The following is a 22,382-nucleotide window of genomic DNA, read 5'->3' on the forward strand; positions in this document are numbered from 1 at the left end:
ATCATAGTTTTCCAAGTGATGTTTCAGTGAGATAAAATCATATCGTCTAATAGTAAAGCGCCCTGTTAGTATGTTTTAAAATATACAAGTAGGAAGCGTTTAATCATGTTTTGTCTCGTATTTATTTGTTTTTTAGTTATCTTCTCACTACTTTTTGTTGCTCTATATATTTATTACGATTCTTTCTCTTTAGTCATCTATTTTTATTATGTTTTTCTAATGGTTTTTCTGAAGCACACAGGGGTCTTTATGAATAGCGGTAGAATATTGAAAGAATTTGTCTTAGAATGAAGACATTTCTCTTTTCTTTTCTTAGTTGTTTCTGTGTGAGTTACCTTTTATTTTGGTTTGTTGGGCGCATGGGTCGTGGTGTGGTTATTCTTGACATGGTGGTAATATTTGATAATGGATAGAGATAGTGATGGAATTCCATCATCAAGGTTAAAAGAATTTGAGCGAGATTCTCTTTTGTTTCATTCAGTTTTCCAAAATATTGTAGCTAGTGATAATGAGGATAATAGCAGCATATTAGATATACCAAAAAATCAATATTTATTTTTGAATGGAATGGCAAAGAAAAATTCTAGAACAAGGAGGATATCGTTTTGGAATTGCCGAGGCTGGGGGACTGCAAGGGATACAATTGACACTTTTCTATCGACATCAGATACGGACATATTCGGTTTATGCGAAACTTTTTTAGATGAGTTTTCAATTGAAAGTAATCATGTTGATGGTTATCAATTGTTTCATGTTGAAAGGAGTATGCAAAAGAAAGGTGGTCTTGGTGTCTTAATTAAAAGTTGCACACCAGCCCGTGCAAGACTAGAATTTTTGCCGATGAATATTGAAATGTTATTTGAATCTTGTGTTGTCGAATGCTTTTTTCCAAATAATGAGAAGATTCTAATCGCAGTTATTTACCGTAGTCCGTCAGCTAGTCAGATAGAGTTTAGAAATTGTTTTGAAAAATTCATGGATAAATTAGCTAGTCTTAATACTTCTTATCTAGTTATGGGAGATTTTAATATTGACTTAATGAACCTTGTTTCTTCTAATCAGAATAGACTGGATAGTAACACTTTGAAGTTTTTAGAATGTCCGCTATCTCATGGATTATATCCTGTATGTCTTGTACCATCCAAAATAACTGATACGTCAAATTCACTAATTGATAATATTTTTTCACCTGAAAGTGTTGTTAGTACATATGTCATTCCTGATGATTCATCTGATCACTGCATACTTATGGCTGATTTTTTGCGATATTTCCCGCATAATGAAAAGAAGTCAACAAAGCGAAGAGACTTTGGGGAAAGAAATTTGTTAAAATTGAAAGAAGCACTCGGTGATGAAGGGTGGAGTTCAGTAATTGATGAAATGGATCCGGATCAATCCTTAGATAACTTTTATAATATATTGACTGAGAAGCTTGATAATTTTTGCCCGTATAGAAATCTGAAAGGAAAGAGGCATACACCAAGAAAACCATGGGTAAATGCATCGCTTTTGAGGTCTATTAATGAAAAAAATCGCTTATATAAAATTAAAATGAAGTATCCCACTGAAATAAATATAATACGTTTCAAAACTATAAGAATCTGTTAGTAAGGATTCTTAGAGAAAATGAAAGAGTGTATTATGAAAATTCATTTAAAAATTCTGATTCTCCTCGAAAAACTTGGAATTTAATTAAGGAGAAAATTGGAAAAAATAAAAAGCTATCACATCCTGAGGTATTAATTAATACAAATGGTGTAGAAGTTAGAGAACCGCAAGATGTTGCTAATATGTTTAGTGATTATTTTGCTGATGTTGGTCAAGCGATTGTTTCAGCAGGAATAGATTTGTCCCCTTACAGGTCGCATAAAGAATATTTACCCCCCAATGAATGTACGAGCATATTTCTGGTCCCTGTTAGTTTTGCTGAATTTCATAAGATTATCAAAAATATAAAAAATGGTAATTCAGTGGGACATGATGAATTATCAACAAATTTGTTAAAGAGTATTGCCGGAGTTATTTTTGAACCACTTATCCACATTTTCAATTTGAGTATCAATTCAGGTATATTTCCTAGTAGATGGAAAATTGCCCGAGTAATTCCGTTGTATAAACAAGGCGATAAATCTGATGTAAGTAATTATCGTCCAATTGCAATTTTATCGCCATTATCTAAAGTGTTTGAAAAAATTTTAAAAGAAAGGATTTCTAGCTATCTAGATAAAATAAATTTCTTTACCAAATATCAATTAGGATTTAGGGCAAACCGTTCGACAGAACAAGCAGTTGCAGCTCTTTTATTAGAAATAAATGATTGTTTAGATGATGATTTCCATGTGGCTACTGTTTTCTATGATATAAAAAAAGCATTTGACACTTTAAATCATGAAATTCTTCTTGACAAAATGATAAATTCCGGCATAAGAGGGAAAGGATTGCAAATTATTAAATCATACATATGCGGACGCAAAATCACAAAAATACATTTTGGAAGCATATAAAACCCTTACAGGTACTACAAAATAGGGCAATAAGAATACTTGGAAATTTCTTACATCGACCTTCAAAACTTGAAAATGTTTCGGAAACTAAAACATTATTCCTCTTCTTAAATTTGTTAGATTTAAATGATATACGAATATTAAATACTTCCATATGGCATTTTCAAATCCAAAATTCTAAAAATTATTTCTATGACAAATCTCTGTTAATCTTACTTCCTCGTTCGGATTGTCGGAGGTCTAGGATGTATCAAATTCCTTTTGTAAGCTCTGAAAGGTCAAAGTTTTCGATTAGATACCAAATACCCTTCATTGCTAACAATCTTAAGCTGAATGATAAAATTCTGTTTGATCCATCCCAAAAGTCTTAGCAAAAATCTCAGCTAAATTTAAAAAAGCAAATATTAAAGATTGTTTGCTAAAAATTTTGATTATTCACCATTGATGATGGAAATTTAAATTATTTGATCTTCTTATTTGTGTGTTTGTCTTTGTGTCCCTGTGTCTGGGACGGCCTCCCACGCCCCTCCTGCCCGATATTTATATATTTACTTATCTTTTATGAGTTTTTTTCTATTTTGTGTGTGTTCTACCGATGTTGATGTTTTTTCTTATGTTTTTGCACTGTCCCAGCCTTACGAGCTCTGCTCTCTGTTGGGGCATAATATTGTTTGTATAGAATAAAGAAAAAGTTGAAAGTTGAAAGTTGAATTAAACCCCAAAATGAGCAACATCTTTTCTGCATAGGAGGGGACTTTCCTTTCCTCGTCTTCACCTCAAGGTCGCAAAATCTGAGTAGATTCTGCAAAATACCCTTTTCTCATTTTGGGGTTTAATATTACTTTTTATTTTCATAAGAACAGCGTACACCAGAAACACTCCAGCAATCAAGAGGGATTAAATATATATATATATATATATATATATATATATATATATATATATATATATATATATATATATATATATATATATATATATATATATATATATATATATATATATATATATATATGTATTTTTTACATTTTGATGAGTTTATTTTGCCCCCCCCCTCCTTTAAGAAAATTAAAGCAATAACACTGGAAATAAAAGTCCTTGATACGGTCCTGAGGAAGATATATATATATATATATATATATATATATATATATATATATATATATATATATATATATATATATATATACATATGTATATATATACTAGCTGTTGGGGTGGCGCTTCGCGCCACCCCAACACCTAGTTGGTGGGGGCGCTTCGCGCCCCCCCAAGCCCCCCCGCGCGCGTAAGTCGTTACGCGCCATATTAGTTACGCGCCATTGTAGTTGTGTCCCTATGTCCCACCTGTGAATATAGATATATATATATATATATATATATATATATATATATATATATATATATATATAATATATATATATATATATATATATAATATATGTTTTTAACTACGTAAAACTTGCGAATATACAACATTCTTTGCTGTCCCATTGTCTGTGCATATAAATAGATTGTCAGGTTTACCGACTCTTGAACATGCAACATATAATAGTCCATGGGAAAACAATCCGTATTCAGATCTATACCTCATGATTCTAATGATTGCCCTTGAGCTTTGTTGATGGTGATTGCTAATCGACCATTCCCTGAGTCGCCATCGTCATTTATATATCCCCCTGTGCACCCCGGCGTCCCCTTTGTAGTTATGTCCCTGTGTCCCGGTCGTCATTTATATTCCCTGTGTCCCGGTCGTCATTTGTGTCCCGGTGTCCCAGTCTGTGATTTCTCTTTGAGCGTCCCGGGCGTCATTTATATTCCTTGTGTCCCGGTGTCCCGGTCGTCATTTATATCCCCCTGTGCCCCCGGCGTCCCCGTTGTAGTTGCGTCATTTATATTCCCTGTGTCCCGGTCGTCATCCCGGTATACATTCGTTTTTGAATTGGTATATGATGAAATAAATTTTTAATTTTTTCCCTTTTTTTCCTTTTAGTTTTTTTTTATTGTTTTTGACCTTTTTTTAGGTTTTTTAGTTTCTTTCTTTTTCTTTTTAGTTTTTTTTTGAAGTTTTTATCTTTTTAGTTTTTTTACTTTTATTTATATTTTTTTAGTTTTCTTTTTCTCCTTTATTTTTCAGTTTTTTTCCTTTTTTTAGTTTTTTTTTCTTTTTTAGTTCTTTTAGTTTTTACCTTTTTAGTTTTTTTTAGTTTTTTAGATTAAATTTTTTTTAGTTTTTCACCTTTTTCTTTTTAGTTTTTTATTGGTTTTTACCTTTTTTTTAGCTTTTTTATTTTTTTTTCGTTTTTTCTTTTTACTTTATTTTTAGTTTTTATCTTTTTTATTTTTTTTTATGTTTATTTTTAATTTTATTAGTTTTCTTTTTCTCTTCTATTTTTCAGTTTTTTCCTTTTTTTTAGTTTTTTTTTAGTTTTTAGTTTTTTAAGTTTTTTCCTTTTTTTAGTTTCTTTAGTTTTTTTAGTTTTTCGGCTGTTTTATTTTTTTATTAGTTTTTATTTTTTTTTGTAGTTTTTGCCTTTTTTTAGTTTTTTCAGTTTTTTTTTTAGTTTTTAGTTTTTTACCTTTTTTAGCCTAACCAGGATTTGAACCTGGGACCTTCATTCTCCGTTCTGACACCCTCTCTCACCGAGTGACTACTCCAGCATGTTCATTTTGGTGTTTTAAATGGTATATTATTAACCAAATTAATGTGTTTTACAATATACTAAGCATCGTCATAACAAAAATGACGACAACTAATTTCATGACGTCAGCCGACACAGAAACATGACGTCACCTGATCCACGATCCACAGATCCACAGACAACTTATTTTTATATATATAGATATATATATATATATATATATATACATATATATATATATATGCTGTTGGGGTGGCGCTTCACGCCACCCCAACACCTAGTTGGTGGGGGCGCTTCGCACCCCCCCCCCCCTCCCCAAACCCTCCCCGCGCGCGTAAATCGTTACGCGCCATATTAGTTACGCGCCATTGTAGTTGTGTCCCTGTGTCCCACCTGTGAATATATATATATATATATTTATATATATATATATATATATATATATATATATATATATATATATATATATATATATATATATATATATATATATATATATATATATGTAAATATATATATATATATATATATATAATATATATATATATATAAATATATATTTAACTACGTAAAACATGCAAATATACAACATTCTTTGCTGTCCCATTGTCTGTCCATATAAATAGATTGTCAGTTTTCATAATAATTGTCCATGGGAAAACAATCCGTATTCAGATCTATACCGCATTTTTCTAACGATTGCCCTTGAGCTTTGTTGATGGTGATTGATAATCGAACATTCCCTGTGTCCCCTTCGTCAGTTATATATCCCCCTGTGCCCCCGTCTTCCCCATTGTAGTTGTGTCCCTGTGTCCTGGTCGTCATTTATATTCCCTGTGCCCCGGTCGTCATTTGTGTCCCGGTATCCCAGTCTATAATCTCTCTTTGAGCGTCCCGGTCGTCATTTATATTCCCTCTGTCCCAGTGTCCCGGTCGTCATTTGTGTCCCGGTGTCCCGGTCTGTAATTTCTCTTTGAGTGTCCCGGTCGTCATTTATATTCCCTGTGTCCCGGTCGTCATTTGTGTCCCGGTGTCCCGGTCTGTAGTGTCATCTTATAATGACGTCATATACAAAGCCTTATATACTTATAATGACGTCAAATGCAAACCCACATAAAAACAAACATGCATATATACAACTTATTTTTATATATATATAGATACAGTTTCTTCTTTAGTTATTTTCTTTTTTAGTTTTTTCTTTTTTTTAGTTTCTTCTATTTATTGATTTGTTTTCTTCAAATTGTCAATGTTCAACATAAAATTGACACTTGGATAAATCTTTACGTGCCAAGCATGCTAAAGCTCCAACAATTTATATTAAACCTCAAATTTTGGGGTATCTGTTTTAAGGTTTTCGAATAACTTTAATCTATGGTCAAAATATATTGAAATATTTGTGCAATTCCCAATATTTTTAGTTGTTTCTTATTTTAGTTTTTTAGCTTTTTTAGTTTTTTTCTTTTTAGTTTTTTATCTTTTTAATTTTTTTACGTTTTTTCTTTTTAAGTTTTTTCTTTTTTTAATTTTTTAAATTTTTTATTTTTTTTAGTTTTTTCTTTTTAGTTTTTTTTTTAGTTTTTTACCATTTTTCTTTTTTCGAATTACTTTAATCTATTCTCAAAATATTTCGAAATATATATGCAATTTCCAGTTTTTACATTCTAGTTTGTTTTCTTTTATATATATATAGAAGATATAATCTGGCGTAACATACAAAGCGTAACAGACATAACAGACAGACAACTTATATATATATACTAGCTGTTGGGGTGGCGCTTCGCGCCACCCCAACACCTAGTTGGTGGGGCGCTTCGCGCCCCCCAAGCCCCCCCGCGCCCGTAAGTCGTTACGCGCCATATTAGTTATGCGCCATTGTAGTTGTGTCCCTGTGTCCTACCTGTGAATATAGATAGATTTATATATGTGTTTCAAACTACGTAAAAATTGCGAATAAACAACATTCTTGGCTTTCCCATTGTGTGTGCATATACAAAGCCGTATGTACTAATAATGACGTCATATGCAAACGCTCTTTTTACAAACAAACAAACATGCATCCACACAACTCGTTTTTATATAGATAGATAGATAGATAGATACAATACAAATTAACTGCGTAAAACTTGCGAATATATAACATTCTTCGCTGTCCAATTGTCGCTGCATATAAATACATTGTCAGGTTTACCGACCCTCGAACATGCAACGTACAATTGTCCATGGGAAAAACAATCAGTATTAAGATCTATACCACATTTTTCTAATGATTGACCTTGAGCTTTGCTAATGGTGATTGCAAATACTAATCGAATTGGGAATTGCAATCTTTTAAATTGAAAAAGCAGATCCATTGGAATCATGGGAATGCGAGGAATAAGAACAGCCTCACCCTCATAAGGCCCTGTCAAGATTGTGGCCTCTATTAGGTTTTCCATTGTTTTTTTTACGGCAAGTCGCGTGCCATTGCAAAGCTTTGGTGGGTTGATATTTCTTAAAAGTATTATTGGTACGCCTATTTTTAGTTGTAGCACGTGTGGTGGAAACCCTGAAGGATCTATGGAATTTAAAAATTCAGATGGATAATTAACCGCTTCATTTGGTTCCAAAACTGTGTCGACTGACTTGTAAAGGACTGCCTGGTCTCGAATCTTGGTCAAAACAATATTGTTGATTTCGTGGACGTCTATATTTTTGGGTGCGAGAATCGCTCTTTCACTTAGCCATTTATTAATTTTATAATTTTTTAGAATATTTGGAAATACTTTTTCAATCAATTCATTTTTGGACGTCACTAAATTACAGAAATCAGCAGGTAGTTGTATACGTCCTGAAATTGAGTCTACTGTTTGACCAGAGTCATCGTTTTGCAATCGGACACGCATATTTGTAGTTAATTTTAATATTTTTACGAGTGCCCATAAATTAGAATTTTTTAGGCAAGCATTCATTTCGTCTGCAGGAGTTAAACTACGTAAAAATTGCGAATATACAACATTCTTGGCTTTCCCATTGTCTCTGCATATACAAAGCCGTATGTACTAATAATGACATCATATGCAAATGCTCTTTTTACAAACAAACAAACATGCATACACACAACTCGTTTTTATATAGATAGATACATAGATAGATACAATACAAATTAACTGCGTAAAACTTGCGAATATACAACATTCTTCGCTGTCCAATTGTCGCTGCATATAAATAGATTGTCAGGTTTACCGACCCTCGAACATGCAACGTACAATTGTCCATGGGAAAAACAATCAGTATTAAGATCTATACCACATTTTTCTAATGATTGACCTTGAGCTTTGTTAATGGTGATTGCAAATGCTAATCGAATTGGGAATTGCAATCTTTTAAATTGAAAAGGCAGATCCGTTGGAATCATGGGAATGCGAGGAATAAGAACAGCCTCACCCTCAAAAGGCCCTGTCAAGATTGTGGCCTCTATTAGGTTTTCCATTGTTTTTTTTTACGGCAAGTCGAGTGCCATTGCAAAGCTTTGGTGGGCTTATATTTCTTAAAAGTATTATTGGTACGCCTATTTTTAGTTGTAGCACGTGTGGTGGAAACCCTGAAAGATCTATGGAATTTAAAAATTCAGATGGATAATTAACCGCTTCATTTGGTTCCAAAACTGTGTCGACTGACTTGTAAAGGACTGCCTGGTCTCGAATCTTGGTCAAAACAATATTGTTGATTTCGTGGACGTCTATATTTTTGGGTGCGAGAATCGCTCTTTCACTTAGCCATTTATTATTTTTATAATTTTTTAGAATATTCGGAAATACTTTTTCAATCAATTCATTTTTGGACGTCACTAAATTACAGAAATCAGCAGGTAGTTGTATACGTCCTGAAATTGAGTCTACTGGGAGCTTTCCGTTTCCAATTGTCAGCAATTGATCTGAAAATGTTTGACCAGAGTCATCGTTTTGCAATCGGACACGCATATTTGTAGTTAATTTTAATATTTTTACGTGTGCCCATAAATTAGAATTTTTCAGGCAAGCATTCATTCGTCTTCAATGGTTCTGGTGGTGCAGCCAATAGATGAAGTTTAACTTTTCCTGAGGCGCAACACATTCCCATTGTTTCACCATTGAATTTCAAGGCCTTGCAATAGGGACAAATTTTAGACATTATCCCGATTTGAACACATCTACTCAAGCTATAATCATCGACTGGGTTGTACCTGAATGCCAGGCGATAACTTTCAGGTTGCTCTGATTCCTCGGAACGCTTTCTTTTCTTACTTTCTCTATCAGCAGCAAGCCTGATTTCTTGCTGTTCTTGTGATTCCTCGGCACGCTTTCTTTTCTTACTTTCTCTATCAGCAGCAAGCCTGATTTCTTGCTGTTCTTGTAATTCCTCGGCACGCCTTCTTTTTTCACTTTCTCTTTTAGCAGCAAGTCTACTTCCGCGTTGCTCTGGTAGTTCCTCGGCACGCTTTCTGTTCTTTTTTTCTCTATCAGCCTCAAGCCTGTTTCCTTGCTGTTCTTTTGATTCCTCGGCACTCTTTCTGTTCTTTCTTTCTCTATCAGCCTCAAGCCTGTTTCCTTGCTGTTCTTTTGATTCCTCGGCACGCTTTCTGTTCTTTCTTTCTCTATCAGCCTCAAGCCTGTTTCCTTGCTGTTCTTTTGATTCCTCGGCACGCTTTCTTTTCTGACTTTCTCTATCAGCAGCAAGTTTTTTGGCATAGACTCTTTGAGCATCTTCATCGGCTTTTGCCATGGTAAGTTCATCAGTCATTGTAAACTTAAACATTAATAGATTTCTACGTGAACATATGTCTTAAATATCTTTAATGACGTCACCGTCAAAGCAAAAATGACGACAACTAATTTCATGACGTCAGTCAACACAGAAACATGACGTCACCTGATCCACAGACAGACACACAGACAGACAACTTATTTTTATATAGATATATATATATATATATATATATATATATATATATATATATATATATATATATGTATATATATATATATATATATATATATATATATATATATATATATATATATATATATATATATATATATATATATATATACATATATCAATTTTTACCTCCACTATCCCTAAATCTCTCCCTTAGAACAAATTTTGTATTTACCTGAAGCCTCAATGAGAGTTGGGATAATTTGGCATTAAAATGTGCCCCTCGAGGCTTCTCCCTCCTTCCCTCACTACAAAAGAACAGATAATTACATTTTAGATTTTTAAAGCCCTTATATGCAAATAGTTTTAAATTTTTATGATTTTATGTAGTCGATAGTTTTTTTAGGCCCTGCATTTGACTCTTTTAGGACCTGGTTTCCGAGTACCTACTCAGTCATCTTCTCAGTAGAGGCCTTCTCCAGGCCACTTAGCCCATCCCTACGTCACGGATAGAGGAATGTCCGAAACATATGTTGGGTACCTCCACTAGGAGGAGACCACCAAGGGGTGACCTAGTCCCTGGAAGTTCAAATAGAAACTGGGACACCCTTGCCCGTGGGTCATAAATATAAGCGAAGGAGGAAGAAGGCCCCTCAAATGTACAACCAGCATTAATGGGTTATCTTGCAATGTAAAGCAGAATCCCATCGTGGGAGGATCCTTTATAGAAGGTAAATTGCGACAGGGCGGAGGATTCATATTCATGGACAGCAGTCTCTGTAAACTTGTTGCCTTCACCACCTGCTGTGTATCATAAAGTCACAGTTGTCAGTCCGGAGTCTGGATAAAGTAAGAAGCATTAGGTGATAGGCTTGCACTCTGTCCCCTGGACTTGCTTTGCAAGGAAAACTATCTTGCGACAAAAAGCGTGCGTCAAGTTCCGATAGAGTGATAGTCTTGGGAATATCCTGGATCAACCCTGAATTTGGCTGTCTGACTCAGAAGGCCTTGCTGCGTAACACCCTAATAAAGAAGACTGACGACGCTCTCAAAGCCACCCCGGCATGAGAATTAAGTAAGTAAATAAGTTTCAACTGCTTTCCAAGGCAATAAAAAGCCCCTCTTTTAAATTTTATTCCCTTCCTTTGAACTAAACCATTCAGGTTTTCAGATTCGCAGAGTTTGGGTACCTTTAGATAAATTAATTTAATTGTGTCTGTTTTTTTGGGGGGGGGGGGGCGAAGTACGCTGTATCTGCTTCCTTAGAAATTTCGTTGTAACCGTTGAATAATTTCTCTGAATAAATTTTCCGATTTTGTAATATGACGTGATGTGTGTGCATTTGACATATTTCACAATATGTGTGTGTTGCTGCAATGCCTTTTCAGCTTGTTTCAAATATTTTATCAATGCTATGATTCAAGAAAATGATGCATTTTAAATAATTACTTCTGTTAAATATTATTCTTCAATATTGAAATGTTTTGATCTCGTGGTAAATAAAGTAGAAAAGGTGACGGAGTTTTTACTATTCGATTTGGTACTTCTGTCGAAATTATTAATCTTGAATCAAGCGAAATTCAAAGTTTCGAACTTATTTTCAAAATTTTTCATTTTATTAAAAGGACATAAAACTTTACTCTTGAAGAAACTGCTGATTAATCATGACAAATAATTCCAATATTCAATAAACAATTCCTAATGATCAAGAATTCCAATTTCAAAAGCTTCTACAAAATTGCTCACTGTGTCTTGCCTACCATGAGGTGGTGGTGGGAGTGAGGAAGGGGAATTTCCTCCTGCTATACAAAATAGTTTTGTCATCTTGGGGTTGAACGTTACTCTTTATTTTCATAACAATAGCGCAGATATCAAGATGAAATCAAAATGGATTAAGTTTTGTCTTTTATATTTTGATATGTTTGTTTTTGACCCCTCCTTCCCAAAAAAACAACAACAAATAATACAGGAAATAAAAGTCCTGGATACGGCCCTAAGGATTATACCAATTTAGACGTCCACCCTCCCCAAGTCTCTTCCTTGGATCTAATTTTGTACTTACCTGAAGGCTCAGTTATCAATGGTATAAATGTCCCTCCCTTTCTCACTACAAAATAACAAGATAATCAATGATAATCAATAACAAGATGTTTAAAGTTCTTATATGCAAATACTACCTACTACTAACAACTCACCGCAGCACCAGGCCACCTGAGGCCGAAACAGCTACCCACGCTCCTCACCCATCCCAATCTCTTCAAGACTTTCCTCTTTACACCCTCCCAGGAAGTGCCCGTTTTCTTAAAATCTTTCTTAATGAGATCTTCCTACCCCAACCGCGGACGACCTTCTTTCCAGTTAGCCCTAGACGGTTGGCCGAAAAGAACAATGTTTGGCAAACTTTTGTACATTCTGTTCTTCTGTTCGATGGTCCGCTAAACGTTCGACATTCAGTCTTGTATGTAGAAACAAGAGCTAAGAGCTCATATGGCACTTGTGACGAGGCAAGAAGAGTTAAGAGCCAAGAGCTCATATGTTATGACCTCTAAAAAATTCAAAGATTCAATAGATTGATTTAAAAGGAAAATCAGAGGCTTAATGCCGGTCAGGATAATTAAAATAAGAGCTCTGAGTCACGATGTCCTTCTAATATCAAAAATCATTAAGATCCGATCACCCACTCGTAAGTTATAAATACCTCATTTTTCTAATTTTTCTCTCCCTTTAGCCCCCCAGATGGTCGAATTCGGGAAAACGACTTTATAAAGTGACTTTGTGCAGCTCTCTGACACGCCTACCAATTTTCATCGTCCTAGCACGTCCAGAAGCACCAAACTCGCCAAATCACTGAACCCCTCCCCCCAAATCCCTAAAAGAGAGCGAATCCAGTACGGTTACGTCAATCACGTATCAAGGACATTTGCTTATTCTATCCACCAAGCTTCATCCCAATTCCTCCACTCAAGCGTTTTCCAAGATTTCCCCCTCCAACTCCCCCCAATGTCAATAGATCTGGTCGGGATTTGAAATAACAGCTCTGAGATATGAATTCCTTCTAAATATCAAATTTCATTAAGATCCGGTCACCCGTTCTTAAGTTAAAAATACCTCAATTTTTCAAATTTTTCCAAATTAACACCCCCCCAGCTCCTCCAAAGAGAACGGATCCGTTCCAATTATGTCAATCACGTATTTAGAACTTTTGCTTATTCTTCCGATCAAGTTTCATCCCGATCTCTCCGCTCCATGCGTTTTCCAAGATTTCTGTTTCCCTCCTTCGACCCCCTCTGTCCCCGGATCCGATTCGACTCGAAAATGGAGCATCAGAGACATAAGATCCTTCTATATGTATCAAGTTTCATTAAGATCCGATCGCCTAATCGTAAGATAAAAATACCCCAATTTCAACGTTTTCTAAGAATTCCTAGGTGCCCTCCAATTTTTTTGGTCACTTAAAAAGGGCACTAGAACTTTTCATTTCCGTTAGAATGAGCCCTTTTGCGATATTCTAGGACAACTTGGTCGATACGATGACCCCTGGAAAAAAAAAACAAATAAACGCGCACCCGTGATTTGTCTTCTGGCAAAAAAATACGGAATTCCACATTTTTGTAGATAGGAGCTTGAAATTTTTGCTATAGATTTCTCTGATACGCCGAATGCGATGGTGTGATTTTCGTTAAGATTCTATGACTTTTAGGGGGTGTTTCCCCCTATTTTCCAAAATAAGGTAAATTTTCTCAGGCTCGTAACTTTTGATGACAAAGACTAACTTTGATGAAACTTATATATTTAAAATCAACATGAAAATCCGATTCATTTGATGTCTATTTTAGCATCAAAATTCCGTTTTTTAGGGTTTCGTTTACTATTGAGCCGGGTCGCTCCTTACTACAGTTCGTTACCACGAACTGTTTGATACCAAGTGCCATAAAAAAAGCCATATAAAAGGGAGCCATATATAAACCATATATAAAGGGAGTATATTAGTAGCTAAATTTTGTATGCAATTGGATTTGCTAGGCCAACGAAAAAGTGTTCTTTTTTTATTTTATATTTTACTTTTAGATGGAAGACAATGTGCAAAGTTAATCCTTACGAACCAACGAATTAAAAGAGTTTCAGCCATTATGCTTGAGGAAATAGAAATTGGACTGTGTTGGAAGACAAACAAACATGCTGACGTCAAATGTTATCCTACGGCCGCGTCCAGGGTGCTAGGGGGTTTGAACAAGCTCCTCCCCCCGAGAAATGTTTGTCCAACTCGTAAAAAAGTAACAAAAATGAATATAAACAAATTTTTGACGCGTTTTCTATTTTTTTTTGTAAAATCCTTCTGAAAAAATCTTCACTACTGCTTGAAAGAACACCTAATTCAATAGCACCTCCTCTTGCCCCCTTTCCAATTAAAAACACTGTAGCTATGCCCCTGACCTTTATATACATTTAGTTAACTGCACCTGGATTCTTTTGGCCAAAGTATGTTGTATCTCCTTCATTAGATATGGCGTTCCAACCGTTTGAATCTTTAGAGGGCTTTTTTTCATTATTTCACTGAATAAATTTGCACATTTTGTGATATGGTGTAATGTGTTCGCATTTGATATGATTTCAGAATATGTGTGTATGTCTTTTTAGCTTGCCTAAAATACTTTGTCCGTGCTATCATTCAAAAAATTGCTACATATTTTAAATATTATTCTTTAATTTTGATTTTTTTTTGGTTTTGTGCCAAAATAAGTTGAAAAGGTGACTAAAGTGTTACGACTCGATTCGGCACTCATATCGTTATTACCATTTTTGCATCTTGCAAAACTCAACTTTTAAACTGATTTTCAAAATTACTTACTTGATTAAAAATACATAAAATTTAAATGGTTACTCTTCAGGAAAGCGCTAGCTAATCATGGCTATCTCATATTTGAAGCAATATATGCATCAAAAGAATTGGCATTTGAAGTTGATTTCAAATATATAAAATTTATCAAGTAAAATGTTCTCCATCAAAAGCTACGAGCCTGGAAAGATTTGCATGATTATCAAAGCAACAGAACCCTCCAAAACTCAAGAAATCTTAAATAAAAATAGCATCATAAGATAAACGTTACTATGGAGGTTTCAAGGTCTCGTTAGCATAAATATGGAATTTGGTATTTTTGCAAAAAAAAAGAAAATACTTGTTTATTTTGCTTTTTTTTTTCTTCCCAGAGGTGATCGCATCAAACCAACGTTCCCCAAAGATCTGGAGACGACTAATTCGAACGGAATTTTGAGCTTTGTTTTTCTCTAGCGATAAAGTTTCCATTGGAAGGAGGCAAGAATTCCATGGAAAAATTTTTGACGGGAGAGGGGAGGAGTTTCAGCTTGATTTGAAAAACAATCAGAAGTTAAATAAAAAATAAGTTTTTACAAATGAAAGCAGACAAAGAAGACCTTTCAGGCCTAATAATCGACAGAAAGTTTCTGAGGCAGATTTTATTTATTTTTTGAAAAATAGTCTGACATTAAGTAAAAAAAAAAAATATTTGTTTCAACTTAAAATAATGAGAAATATTAAAACTAAAAACTAGCAGAAATTATTCCATATATGTCCATGAAAAATTATAGGCCCAGAAGGCTAACCCATCCTCAATACTTTACTCTATGCGCTTAAATTTGACATGTTTCCCCTTTTTTTGAAAATCAGGCAAGTTTTTCTCAGGCTCGTACCCTTTGATGGGTGAGAGTAAACCTAACCAAATTTATATATTTTAAATCAGCATAATAAGTCAATTCTTTTCATGCATCTATTGGTAACAAATATCTGTTTTTTAGAGTTTCGTTACTATTGAGCCCCGTCGCTCATTACTTACAGTTCGTTACCATTAACTGTTTGATCACAAGCTTAAAGTAAATACAAAAAAAAAAAAATAGGGTGAAGAGCAAGCAAGCAAAAATGTTTTTTTCAGTTAATGCCTAGATGACCGATGCGGCTAATTCTAAGTGAATTAGTTTAGACTTGAAAATAAATGGCTGCAATAGGGGTGAAAATTCTGATAACTGATTTCTGTGATACTGCTACAACTACTACTACTGCCACTTGAAGTACCAAGCCACTTGAAGCCAACACAGCTTCACACGCTCCTCCTCCGTCCCAATCTATCAAAATTATCCTTGTTTCCAGCTTTCCCAGAAGTTTCCACTTCCCTCAAACCTTTTCTTGCAATATCCGTCCATCTCATTCAGGGACGATCTGCTTCTCATTTGATCTTAGATGGTTGGCTGACAAGAACGATATTTGGCAATCTGTCCTCCTCCATCCGAAGAAATTTTACTAGCCGTCTCAACGTTTCTCTCACGCTAGCTCTAGAAAGCAAGATTGAACCATATTTGTGTACAGCTTACTATTTCGTATAGGGTTCGTCAGTCGTCAGTTGGGTACCATAAACAATCCATATGCAATTTCTCTGAAAAATATCTAGCAAATCCTCAACCATCTTTCAAGATTCCCATGCTTGAGAGTCCTACTTTACCACCAGTACTAGTGTAGTCCCCAATGCTTTATTCTTTATATCAAACAATCGGTACATTCATTGATTCAGTCAATGAATTTGTAGCAAAAAAACACCATCATATTTTCCCCCGTAAGGCTGTGCTGCCAAGAGTTTGCAGACTTATCTTCCTATTCTTCTCAACTTTTTTTCAATTGTGAGAAAACACCCTGGGCCTTGGCTAATCTTCTTCTCACATCTTCACTATGACGGTGATTATATCCCCTTTTTTTGATATTATAAGAAATAGATAGGTATAAATAAGGATTGTTTTCAGAAAAGTACAAAATTTGAATGAGTGAGTTTGACTTGTTTAGCTATTATAATTTTTGTTCGTTTTGGGATTCATTTATTTATTTAGTGTGATTTATGGTAGTTTTACGCTTGAAAAGGTATTTGAATTTTTTGCTGCCCATATTTGGTTTAATGTAGCTCCACTTTTCTTTGAAAATGTCTTTTGTAGAAGGAGTTGTTTTAATGATTAATCAAACAGTTCGTGGTAACGAACTGTAGTAAGGAGCGATCCGGCTCAATAGTAACCAAAACTCTAAAAAATTGAATTTTGATATCAATAGCTACATCAAAACAATCGCATTTTAATGCTGATTTTAAATATATAAGTTTTATCAAGTTTAGTCTTACCCATCAAAAGTTACGAGCCTGGGAAAATTTGCCTTATTTAGGAAAATAGGGGGAAACACCCCCTAAAAGTCATAAAAGCTTAACGAAAATGACACCATCAGATTCAGCGTATCAGAGAACCCTACTGTAGAAGTTTCAAGCTCCTATCTACAAAAATGTGGAATTTTGCATTTTTTGCCAGAAGACAAATCACGGGTGCGTGTTTATTTGTTTTTTGTTTTTATGGCACTTGGTATTAACCAAGTGACATATAGCAGTCGCCAATTCTGTCGGTCTGTCGGTCTGTCTGTCGGTCTGTCTGTCGGTCTGTCTGTCGGTCTGTCTGTCGGTCCCGGTTTTGCTACTTTAGGCACTTCCAGGTAAGCTAGGACGATGAAATTTGGCAAGCGTATCAGGGACCGGACCAGATTAAATTAGAAATAGTCGTTTTCCCGATTTGACCATCTGGGGGGGAGTGGGGGCCCGGTTAATTCGCAAAAAATAGAAAAAATGAAGTATTTTTAACTTATCAGCGGGTATTTGGATCTTAATGAAATTTCATGTTTGGAATGATATTGTGTCTTAGAGCTCTTATTTTTAATCCCGACCGGATCTGATGACATTGGCGGGAGTTGGAGGGGGAAAACCTAAAGTCCCGGTTTTGCTACTTTAGGCACTTCCAGGTAAGCTAGGACGATGAAATTTGGCAAGCGTATCAGGGACCGGACCAGATTAAATTAGAAATAGTCGTTTTCCCGATTTGACCATCTGGGGGGGGGGAGAAGGGGCCGGTTAATTCGGAAAAATAGAAAAAATGAAGTATTTTTAACTTATGAGCGGGTGATTAAATCTTAATGAAATTTGATGTTTGGAATGATATTGTGTCTCAGAGCTCTTATTTTAAATCCCGACTGGGTCTGATGACATTGGGGGGAGTTGGAGGGGGGAAACCTAAAATCTTGGAAAACACTTAGAGTAGAGGGATCGGGATGAAACTTGATGGGAAAAATAAGCGCAAGTCCCAGATACATGATTGACATAATCGGAACTTATTTGCTCTCTTTGGGGTAGTTGGGAGGGGGGGAGTAAGTCTTAAAAATTAGAAAAATGAGGTATTTTCAACTTACGAACGGGTGATCGGATCTCAATGAAATTTGATGTTTAGAAGGATATCGTGTCTTAGAGCTCTTATTTTAAATCCCGACCGGATCTGGTGATGGGGGCGGGGAGTTGGGAGGGGGAAACCTAAAACTTGGAAAACACTTAGAGTGGAGGGATCGGGATGAAACATGGTGGGAAAAATAAACACAAGTCCTAGATAGATGATTGACATAAACGGAACGGATCCGCTCTCTTTTGGGTAGTTGGGGGGGGGGGGTTAATTCTGAAAAATTAGAAAAAATGAGGTATTTTTAACTTACGAATGGGTGATTGGATCTCCATGAAATTTGATTTTTAGAAGGATATCGTGGCTCAAAGCTCTTATTTTAAATCCTGACCGGATCTGGTGACATTGGGGGAAGTTTGGGGTGGGGAGACCTAAAATGATGGGAAACCCTTAGATTGGAAGGATTGGGATGAAACTTGGTTGGAAAAATAAGCAAAAGTCTTGCATACGTAATTTACATAATTGGAACGGATCCGCTCAATTGCGGGGGGGGGGGGGGTAATTCTGAAAAATAAGAAAAATAACGTATTTTTAACTTACGAAGGAGTGATCGGATCTTCATGAAACTTCATATTTAGAAGGACCTCGTAACTCTGATATCTTATTTTAAATCTCAACCGGATCAAACGTAATTGGGGGGGGGCAGTTGGGGGGACCGGAAATCTTAGAAAATACTTAAAGCGGTGAGATCAGGATGAAACTGGATGGGAAGAATAGAAACCTGTCTAAGATACGTGACTGACATAACTGGACCGGATCTGCTCTCTTTGGTGGAATTGGGAGGGGGGAGGTAATTTTGAAAATTGAGGTATTTGTAACTTACGAAAGGGTGACCAGATCTTAATGAAATTTGATATTTAGAAGGATCTTGTGCTATAAAGTTTAACTTTAGGTTCTGACCTTCTCACAAGTGCCAAATGAGCTCTTGGCTCTTGGCTCTTCCGACCTCGTCCAAATGAGCTCTTGGCTCTTCCGACCTCGTACCATATGAGCTCTTGGCTCTTCCGACCTCGTCACAAGTGCCATATGAGCTCTTAGCTCTTGTTTTTTTCCCCAGGGGTCATTGTATCGACCAAGTGGTCCTAGAATGTCGCAAGAGGGCTCATTCTAACGGAAATGAAAAGTTCTAACGCCCTTTTGAAGTGACAAAAATTGGAGGGCAACTAGGCCCCCTCCCACGCTCATTTTTTCCCAAAGTCAACGGATCAAAATTTTGAGATAGCCATTTTGTTCAGCATAGTCGAAAATCATAATAACTATGTATTTGGGGGTGACTTACTCCCCCACAGTTCCTGGGGGAGGGGCTGCAAGTTACAAACTTCAACCAGTTTTTACATATAATAATGGTTATTGGGAAGTGTACAGACGTTTTCAGGGGGATTTTTTTGGTTTTGGGGGTAGGGTTGAGGGAGGGGGCTATCTGGGAGGATCTTTCCTTGGAGAAATATGCAATGGGGGAAAAAATTCAATGAAAAGGGCGCAGGACGAATCTGGTCTCGTTAGAAAAAACTTCAAATTCAGAGCTTAATATACAATGCTGGGTGATCGGAGCCTCTCTATTATGGAGTATAATTTGAAAATAACACAACTATACGAGCGATAAAACATATATACCACAACCATAACTCAACTAACGAAAGAACTGCTAAGAGATAACACAACTATAAAGCGAAAACAGGTGAAAACTAACGGGAAAATAAACGAACTAAGAGGTGGAAGGGGCCCAGAGAAAAAATATAATCATTTTTCAATTTTGAGCCTAACTTCCGCAAAGGAGTAATAATGTCAGAAGCACCGAAATACCGAATTATTTTCTTTTCAAACAGTTCGTGGTGAAGAACTGTAGTAAGGGGCGACCCGGCTCAATAGTAAACGGAACTCTAAAAAACGGAATTTCGATGCTAAAAGATACATCAGAAGAATCGGATTTTCACGCTGATTCTAAATATATAAGTTCCAATTAATTTAGTCTTTGTCATCAAAAGTTACGAGCCTGAGAAAATTTGCCCTATTTTGGAAAAAAGGGGGAAACATCCCCTAAAAGTCATAGAATCTTAACGAAAATCACACTATCGCATTCGGCATATCAGAGAACTCTATAGCGAAAATTTCAAGCTCCTATCTAAAAAAATGTGGAATTTCATATTTTTTGCCAGAAGACAAATCACGGGTGCGTGTTTATTTGTTTGTTTGTTGTTGTTTTTTTCTTTTCCCCAGGGGTCATCGTATCGACCAGGTGGTCTTAGAGTGTCGCAAGAGGGCTCATTCTAACGGAAATGAAAATTTCTAGTGCCCTTTTCAGTGATAAAAAAAATTGGAGGGCAAATAGGCCCCCTCCCACGCTAATTTTTTTCCAAAAGTCAACAGATTAAAATTTTAAGATAGCCATTTTGCTCCGCATAGTCGAAAACCATAATAACTATGTCTTTGGGAATGACTTACTCCCCCACAATTCCTGGGGGAGGGGCTGCAAGTTACAAACTTTGACCAGTGTTTACATATAGTAATGGTTATTGGGATATAGACGTTTTAGCCAAAAAAAAATTAATATACTAATTTCATTTCAATAATTTATGTGCGGAGAGCCAAAATCAAACATGCATTAATTCAAAAACGTTCAGAAATTAAATAAAAAAAACTAGTTTTTTTAACTGAAAGTAAGGAGCGACATTAAAACTTAAAACGAACAGAAATTACTCCGTATATGAAATGGGTTGTCCCCTCCGCAGTCCCTCGCTCTTTACGCTAAAGTTTGACTCTTTGCCACAATTCTACTTTTTAAAACAATTAAAAACTTTAGCGTAAAGAGCTAAACATGCTTCATTTCAAAAACGTCCATATATATAAAAAAAATAGTTTTTTAAATGAAAGTAAGGAGCAGCATGAAAACTTAAAACGAACAGAAATTACTCCGTATATGAAAGGGGCTTTTCCTCCTCAACGCTTTTGAAGCTTTTGGGAAATCCCAAAAGCTTCATACACTCAATATTGCATTTGCAAGGAAAATCTCTGGTGAAACTATCTGCAGTTTCAATTCCAACGTAATAAAAAAAGAAAAAAATTCAATTTATTGGGTAATATTTTGGGAATCCGAGTAATAAAAATTATCCTTTTTACTTGTCGATTGTTCGATGGAAAAGTTTATTTTTCAATCAAAGATTCGTACTTGCAAAACTATCTCTGAATTTGGATCAGACATGTACTCGGGGGTCTCCTGGCCTCCGCTTCCTCCAACTTCCTCCGCTTTTCCTCCTCCTTGGTGATGCATTTAGAACTGCTTGTATCAATTGCTTTTAATGAAAGAAGCTTTAGAGAATTAAAAATATTTAAAAATCATCTTAGAAACAGGAGTTTTGAGCTATGCTTGACACACTTGAGTCTAATCCACACTTAGTGTGCATTATAATGTGCAAATATATTAGCCCCTAATGGGTGAATATATATTCAGAATTGCATTCTGAATCTAAATATAATCCTCATTTGCATCACAAATGAACTTTAAACTCACCCTAAGGGCATACATAGTTTATTGTATAGGGGGGGGGGCAGCAGATTCTGTGATGAAGGGCAGGGGCTGAAGTTATATTGGCAGTTCATAGATCCTTACATGGGGAGATATCACTTGGCTTCGATGCTTTCAGATAAAGAAATTATAGACACTTGTTTCAGGATGCGCACGTGTTTGCGTAATTTAAACTGTGTGTGTACCGTTTCGTCAATAGTTACTTAGAATCTTAAAATTTTCCCTTAAACCTGACTGGGCATATTAGGATTTACATTAAAAGGATGAACTTATTATGAATTAATAATTTGCATAATATTTATCAGCTCAACTGCCCCAATCCAGGGACCACATGCGTATGCGCTACTTGTATGATAAACGCCCTACCGCTCATATTGTTCACTCATTGATTCTTTATAGAAACCTTTTTTTTCGTTAGTTTCTTTCAGCTAAGCGTGAAGCAAGACAAAGAGAAGTGACAGAATAGATGGAAAATATATAATTTCGTCTATATAT

At 35.5% G+C, this 22,382-nt stretch overlaps 1 long non-coding RNA gene across 1 annotated transcript in view; it reads left to right on the plus strand.

The window, feature by feature from the left end:
• Window positions 1–22,382, plus strand: part of LOC136031639 (uncharacterized) — a 35,768-nt gene that overhangs the window by 12,457 nt on the left and 929 nt on the right. The gene's annotated exons all lie outside the window — the stretch shown is intronic.

The sequence above is a fragment of the Artemia franciscana genome, chromosome 10 (genome assembly GCF_032884065.1).
Source record: "Artemia franciscana chromosome 10, ASM3288406v1, whole genome shotgun sequence".
Lineage (NCBI taxonomy): Eukaryota > Metazoa > Arthropoda > Branchiopoda > Anostraca > Artemiidae > Artemia > Artemia franciscana.